We start from the raw sequence: 8,378 nt of genomic DNA, 5'->3' as shown, positions 1-8,378 counted from the left end.
TTTTATTTTTTCAATTCTTTTTGCTGTCGCATTTCGAACAACCTGAGACTCTTTTAACCGGATATTTATTCTACAAAATTTGATTGAAACAAGTTGTTTTCCCAAAATATACAAATTATTTTAGTCCGTTCATTTTAATTTTTCGACCCAAATTTTTATTTATTTTGAGCCATTTTATTTTATTTTTTCCGTTAAAATAAATTAAATAGGATTAACTGCGTTTTCAGTTCAATTTTATTTTGATTATTTAAAATTGTTGATTTTTATTTGATTAATTATTTTGATTTCATTTTAAATTTTTAATTCACCCAAAAGGGCTTTTGTCGGAATAAATAAAAAGGTGAAAATAAAAGTTGGAATTAGTCCTCACTCTCCCACGTAACCCACCATTCCATAATTTTCTCAGTCTTCCCCACTCCCTCAGTTTCCTCATTCTCTAACATTCAAAGTACTCTCTCCATAGACCAAACCAACGCCTCTTCATTTTAAATCAGTCAATATAACCTCTCCTTAAAATTCAATCACCATTAACACATTTGGTTTCACAAAGCTTTAAGAATTCATACAAAAACAACACAGCTGACGAGACCGCCCCAGCCACCGTCAACTTCCGATTCCGCCACCACCAACGGCTTGCCTTGCCCGAATCCGCCTCCGTTTTTCAATTTGTGAGTTTTTCTTGTTGCTCTTTTAATTCTCTAATCCATGTTGAATTTTGTATGATTTGTTTGTGAGAATTTTGTATGATTTTGTTTGCTTTTAATATTATGAATCACTATCTTTGTGAGAGGTTATTACTGAAATTGTGATAGCATACATCACTACTATAAAATCTAAAACGTGTAAGTGACGTCGTAAACCGGTCATAGCAAAAAAAAAAAAATCTAAATTGTGTTATCCTAATGAATTTTTTTTCTCTTCTTTCATTGTTATTATTTTAATTTTTATTTTATTAACTTGTCCATTTAAATAATGGCTTAAATATAAGTTTAATTATTTAATTTTGTTTGATTAATCTTACTAATGGTTGTAATTGATTTAGTTCTATTAATTAATTGTCATTGACTTTATGTTTGTATCCTTAATACCTTGGCCGGCTTATCATGTCCACCTTAATTCAAGATTAAAATCAAGCAATTTCAAATATTTCTGGAAACGAGTTGTGATTTTCAAAAGATTTTCACAATAAACTTGGATGCGAAAAAGGTTGGTTGAACACTGCTTGCTCCTTCAATTCCGAGTATTTAAATAGTTGATTGTTAGACAGACTCATCCTTTCATACTTAAAAAAAATTTAATAAGTGAACCTTTCACATCATCTTTTTTCATAAGAAAAACTCGGATACTTTTTTGCGCCGTGACACCTATATATATTTTTAAAGAGTATAATAGATGAATCTCAAAGATAACTTCTGCAAAAGTTTTTTTAGGATTTTATAGCACAACAGCATGTTCATTTTGTGAAGAAATATTTTGGGCTGTATTAGTAAAATATAACTGGGCTGTTGGGTGCAGCTCACAAAGCCGACAATGCAATGAGCAGCGAAGAAATTTTGGGCACCCAAGGATAAAAGAAGATCGATCATGCTTTTGCCTCATGAATTGATTATACAAATCTTAGTGAAGTTGTCGGTAAAGTCTCTTCTACGTTCCAAGTCTGATTGTAAGTTGTGGTTTTCTTTTATTTCTCATGATTCCCATTTTGCATATTCACATTCTCAAATTAACTCTAACACACTCGTAGAATTCTTTTGATAGATTTTTAAAGATTACCCCTGCAGTTTTGGGGCTAATTGACTATTAGCCAATTACTTTTACTCTAATTATAAATAAAATAGTAATTGAAATATTATAACTTTCATTTTAATTCAACAAACAAAAATATTAATCATTGTTCTTATTTCAAACGTAAATTGGAAGATGACATAGAATTGGAAAAGTAGATAAAATCAACCCTTTACTGGTGATATTCTCTCCACTACATTCTATGTTTCCTCACTACCAAAGAGACCAATGGAACAACCTTACTCATCTTTGTCAATTTTGTGACAATATCACTTTTACTAACCTTTTCGTTGATAGCCTTAATTCTAGTCACAGATTTAATAAGTTTGTCAACTCCGTTTTGGCGTTTATTTGGACTCACATTCAATCAACCTCAAGTTTATTATGGTAGACTTCATTTGACTTTCCAAAAATTGTCAAATGGCTCAATATTGTTGTTCAATGTCAAATGATAGCCGTTGACACGGAAAAACAATATTGAGTCATTTGACCATTTTTGGAAAGCCTAGTCGAAAAACAAAATAAAGGTTACTATAAGAAACTTCGAGAGTTAACAAGTATTGAATGTGAGTCCGCATCATCTCTCAAAGCCAAAACATAGTTGACAGACTTGTTAAATCTACGACTAGAATTAAGGCTATAAACGACAATGTTAGGGAAGGTGATACTGTCACAAAATATCTAAAGATGAGACCATCTCTTGCTCAATACGGCCTCTATGGTGGTCAGCTTTTGCAATTTTACGTTGTCTTCCCATTTACTCTTGTTTCCGAAGGGAATTAGAACAATGATTAGGGTTTTTGTTTGTTTAATTAGAATAAAATTTTGTAACTCTAATCTTTCACTTATTATTTTATTTATAAGAGCAAAAATAATTGGCTAAGAGTTGATTAACTCTACAACTCAACTCATGAAGAATCTCTATCCATAGATTTTGAAGCATCACTTGACGATGACAATGCTTCTTTTTCACTCAACCTTCCAGGGGATTTTACAGGCTTTCAAATTAGAGGGTAGTGTAGAGGTTTCATACTTTTCTACAGTTCCTTAAACATCTACCGAATCCATCCATTGGAGATTATAAACAAATACTTTATCTCCTTTTGGTTCCAATTTAGACGTTGGATATTTCTATGGTTTTGGGTATGATGATTCAACCCATGATTATTTGGTTGTTTCAATGTCTCGCCTGGAGTTCTTCTCATTGAAATCTAATATATGAAAAGAAGTTGGGGTCCTTACTTCCCTTATACCTTCTAGGAGTATGAGCTCAAAGGTGGTTTGCTCTATAAGGGAGCTATTCATTGGTTGGCTTATCGTTATGATTTACAAAGTGATGTTATTGTTGCATTTGATTTAATGGAAATGAAACTTTTATATATGATTTTGCATTGTTATGGTAATCCTTTGGATAGTGGTTTGTGGATATATGGAGAATTTCTCAGCGTATACACTTTGAGTTATAGTAATGATCCAGTTGAATTATGGGCGATGAAAGAACACAAAGTGAGTTCCTCTTGGACTATGACTCTTGTTCATTCTATTGATATCTTTTGTCCATTGTGTTGTTATGTTGTACAAGAAGTGATGATATTATTGGAACAGATGGTGCAGATGGATTGGTGAAGTACGATAAAAGTGGACAGTGTCTGGAGCAACATTCTTATCCAAATTACGACCTTAGATGTGAATTGACTATCTTTAGTGAAGGCATCCCCAAAGTTGCAAAAATGGAACATGGCCATGAGTTCCTTCTTCTTTCTTTTTGCTTTTGAACTCTTCATTCTCAAATTCTGATTTTGTAGGATAAAAGGATAGAAAGTGCATCCAAACAAGTTTTTATGTCATTAACTAGAAATGGCTAGTTACCACAATGCCCTCCAACTAAGTAGTATTCACAAGGTTGCCATTTAGTTACTTCCTAACCAAAACCGTTTGATTCCAACTAATTAACTTAGTCCCTCTTAACATAAATAAACATGCGTTCTTCTAAATCATATGTTTGAATGGTTAATTATTTGTTTATTGGTAACATTGTCAGCTTTGTGTGATTCACTGTTATTTATGTATGAAGTTGGATTTATTCTAATATATGTTTTGATTACTGTTTGAAATTGTCTTATAAGGATGAGTTTATGCATGTTGACTGTCATACCCCAAATTTGTCCTACCCCTTTTAATTCTAACTGGCTTAAGTTCTCATTTCATTTGCATACCCTTCATTAGGTCATCTAACATTCATGCATTCATTAATCAATAAATTTGGCATGAGATCAAGGATCTTGGAAACTATGGCCTCTCCTTCATTCAAGCTTGATTTATCTAGCTATTCTTAGAGTATGGGACTGTGGAAGTTGGGTTTGAAGTATAGGCGTTATGAATTATTCCTCCTCCAGTTACAAGGGTTGTGCTTCATACAAATTCACCGCGGCTAAGGATTAGGATTTATTTCCTAACCAATGTCGTTTAAGGGTTCCTCGTTACTTGCTCTATGCTTCTCAAGAGATTTAAAGGTATTGTTCTTATGGAGTTATCTTGGTCAAAGCTCGATTTGAGATGTTTTATGTGAAGGATTGGGATTGTCTTACCATTCATTTGTTGGGATTGCTTCAAGAGAAAGACGATTCGGATTTGAACGCAGAGTGAGGATTTTCATATGCAAGATTCGTTCATGACTAGTTCCTAGAAATTCAAGTCACACGGACAAAGCGTAATTGAAAGTTGTCTAAATGGCATTCAAGGTCATACTCATTCAATCATCAAAGTTCCCTCTAAGAGCTCAAAATTCAAATTCAAAAGTCAATCTCATTCATCCTAAAGTTAATATTACAAGTCCAAGTGTTCTACATCGTTCAAATTCAAGAGTCAACATCATTCATTCACCATTCAAATATCCTAAGAAAATATCCAATTCCGAAGTTCATCTCAAAGTGTCCATGCCCATTACAAATTCAAAGGCTTTACAAAGTTACAACACAAAGATCATAAACTAATCCCAAGCTGATGCCTAAAAGCTTCAATATCCGTCTTCGAAGCTCCTTCTTCACGCCAACTTCATGCTCAATCCTTTTGCCTCTATTTTGCTCCAAGTAAACCCCATGCCAATAGTCTTGCACCAAAAGAACAAAGCCATATCCTGTACATATACCAACCTACACAAAAGATCATAAACCATTTCAAAAAATGATGCAAATCATGAGCAACAAATAAAACCGAATGCTCATATCCGTTCAACTCCAGGTTTCTTGTTCATTCACCAAAGCTAACGTACTAATAGTGTTACCTTTCATAAGTTCTAACTTACTGGTTGTTAATCCCTAACTGTCCAACTAATGTGCAATAGTCAACTTTCAACCAACAACCTAAATGTCAAAAAACAGAGTTGCCCTAACAGCTTTCATAATTCTAACCTTTATTTACTAACAGCAACTCAATATTAACAAACAGGTTCAGCCCCTGCAGCATGTTTAAAATCAGTAGAAAACTACCATACAAACCACATACTGCATTCAAGACAAGTTATTAAACTTCCACATCAATTCAAAGAAAAAGAGTACCATTCACACTTGAAACAGTCGAGTAGCAGAGCTGTACAAACAGAATTGAAACCACGCTATTTCAGCCACCAATTGCACGATTTCGGCTCTGCATCCATCTTCAAAACAGCCCTGCATACACATAAAAACATCCAATTCACATCAGTTCAAATTCAAAACCGATCCATGCACAGTTTGTATTCAAATCAATCGTGCTCACAAAATCCATTTTCAGTCGTACATTCAATACTCAAAACAGATGCGACATTCCGGACGGCTCAATGGGTTTCACGATCAGTTATAGGTCAGGGCTGAACATCAATGCATAAATATCGTCTCAGACACACAGTGTACGGCATATGATTCAAAAAGGCGTTGTGATGCGAGTTCAAGGATTCCAAGTGTGCAATAAGATTCCGGGATGACATCATATTTCAAGAGGCATATGTCAAAATCAGAAAATCGATATACAAATGCTCCGGTTCAGTCCTAGAATGTGCACTCAGTTCAATGGGAAAACAGTTGGCAATAAAAGCTCACAATTAGCAGCAGCATATACTAACCATTAACAGGGTTTTAAGTTTAGTGTTAACATCTCCTAACTGTCGCCTAACTTCTAACAGTTTAACACTTAACAGTTTTCTAACAACCTAACCACCAAACAGTTACTAACTAACTCCCAGCATCAATAACCGTCCCCTAACAGAATTATAACTACCTACAACAACCTCTAACTGAAAACAGATCCATAACAGAAAACAGATTTCATAACTAACTTCCTCTCCCTAAAAAACCAACTCAATCCTCACCTTTAATCTCCTAACTGTCTCACTGATCCAATGGCTCACAATCTTCACCCTCAACCGAATTCACTCTTCCAAACTCTATATAACAGATCCACTCTCATCTTCAACCTCTCTCTAATCTTCACTCACCATTCAACCTTTCATCATCTTCATCAATCAGACTCTCTCCACTTTTTCTCACCTTCATCCTCTTCACTCCACGCCCATTCACTCTGCAACCACATCTTCTCCACCATCCCCAAAGCACAACTTCCATCCTTCACCAGAGTTCCACCTTTGAACTCTGAACGAAGACGTGCTAAGCCTAATCTCCGTCATCACCCTCAACACTCGTCTCACCGCAACAATAACGATTCACACACAGAGAAATTGCACACGGAAAGAAGAAGAAGAAGAGCAGATCGAAAAGAAGAAGAGCAGAAGGTATATTGAAGAACAAGAACGATAATGATACCTGGGTAGAAGATCACTCACGCGTTTATTTCGCGTTCACAGCTAGGAGCTTTCGTTCGGGTTTTTCATCATCCATCTCCGATCTTCGACAGGTAAGGCTCCGTTTCCACTTTTCTTTCGTTTCGTTGCTTGAGTCTGAGTGAGATCGAGAAAGAGTGAGAACGAGTCGGAGAGAGGAGCTTGTTTCGTTTTGCATACGGTGGCCGGAGAGTTCGATTTCATTGGAGAGGATAGGGCATAGAGGAGAGTGAGAACGGAGTTAGATGATGGTGGAGTTATCGGTGACTCACGGCGGAGACTCTCGCCGGAAATCGTGAGGACGAAAGAGATAGGGTTGGATTGAGAAGAAGTGGATGGTCACAAACGAAATCCCTAGTTCCTCTTTCTATTTTATTTATTTATTTATTTTTAATTAAATTTGGTGATTGATAAACAATTGAAAGAAATCTGAATAACACAATACCCTTGGGCCTTCACCGAATTGCTTCCATTCACCCCCCCTTGGCCCATGCAGCTAAAAATATATACAAAAAACCAAGCTTTGGGCCACAACCTTCTGACTGCACCATAGTTTTGGGTTGTGCACCCCCCTGACTTCAAACATTAGACCTTAATCTTTTTCTTTTTAGATTTTTGTTCAAGTTTTTTAGATATTAAAAATATATAGAATCAATACCATCTTGGTAGCCTTTTGTTGATAAAAAGATGCATAAAAAACATTAGTCTTAGGCTTAATAGATTTTAGTATATTTTAGGTTCGACTTAGAATTCTCTTAACACTTCAAAAGCTCATAAAAATAGTAGCACTTTTAGGTTAATTTTGCACTAATGTTTGAATTGCTTTTGTATCATTTACATGTTGACTTCTATATAATTTTTGTGTGACTTTGTCGCTTGACTTTGGCCTTATTTTAGGCCTATTTCGTTAGTACCATTTTAGATTCCTTTTGTACATAAATAGGAATTAGACAACTTAGATTAGATTTAGGAATAGTTCCCTTATCATTTTCTTTTCCTTTTCAACTTTAAAATACTTAATAAAAAACCGATGAAGATCATACCGTTGCCTTAGTTCATGATAGGAAAGAAATGATTGAGGCGTAGGCCTCGATGTATGTTCTTTCCTACTTAGCGGAGAAGAAATGATTGAGGTGTGAAGCCTCGATGTATTTCTTAGCCGTTATTTAGGGAAACGATTGTGGCGTAGGCCTCGATGTGCTTTCTCTAAATACTCACAAAAGAACTCTTTTTGTAGCTCCTTTACTTAGCGGAGAAGAAATGATTGAGGTGTGAGGCCTCGATGTATTTCTTAGCCGCTATTTAGAGAAACGATTGTGGCGTAGGCCTCGATGTGCGTTCTCTAAATATGCAAAACAAAACTCTTTTTGGTATGATCTAAGTCACAAAATTAAAATCCCCATAAAAAACACCAACCAAAAATACTCCAAAAAACTTAATAAATGGTCAGATTTAACACAAAGTAAGGAAGTGATGCGAGACCTTGTAGTGGGTTCTCGTCATCATGGAATTACCCTAAAAGACACAAACCAATCTCTTTTCTTCTTTCTAAGGGCATTGTTATCTCCGCTCCATTGCATCCTAGGCTGTCCCCTTGTGCAAGAGCGTGAGCGTTAACGCCGCCCAACTAAAAAACACAAAAACAAACAGAAAATCTTTAGCCGAGCTACGGTAACTCTGATTCCTGAAAAGGATACGTAGGCAGCGGGGTAGGGCCCGTGCGAGTACAATTCTTTATTTTCCCTACATTTTGCATTCATTTCGCATTTAGACATAGACA

At 35.5% G+C, this 8,378-nt stretch overlaps 1 long non-coding RNA gene across 3 annotated transcripts; it reads left to right on the top strand.

The window, feature by feature from the left end:
* The first annotated feature begins 377 nt into the window (after positions 1 to 377).
* Positions 378 to 3,653, top strand: LOC131632222 (uncharacterized). 3 transcript variants are annotated; one of them, XR_009292931.1, is made up of 4 exons: positions 378 to 668; positions 1,516 to 1,663; positions 2,771 to 3,291; positions 3,391 to 3,653. It is a non-coding gene; the product is annotated as an uncharacterized LOC131632222 (long non-coding RNA). The 3 variants fall into 3 exon arrangements; XR_009292930.1 differs by having other exon boundaries at positions 1,745 to 3,291; XR_009292929.1 differs by having other exon boundaries at positions 1,516 to 3,291.
* Positions 3,654 to 8,378: the final 4,725 nt, after the last annotated feature.

The sequence above is a fragment of the Vicia villosa genome, linkage group LG1 (genome assembly GCF_029867415.1).
Source record: "Vicia villosa cultivar HV-30 ecotype Madison, WI linkage group LG1, Vvil1.0, whole genome shotgun sequence".
Lineage (NCBI taxonomy): Eukaryota > Viridiplantae > Streptophyta > Magnoliopsida > Fabales > Fabaceae > Vicia > Vicia villosa.
This window is presented reverse-complemented; position numbering and strand designations above follow the sequence as displayed.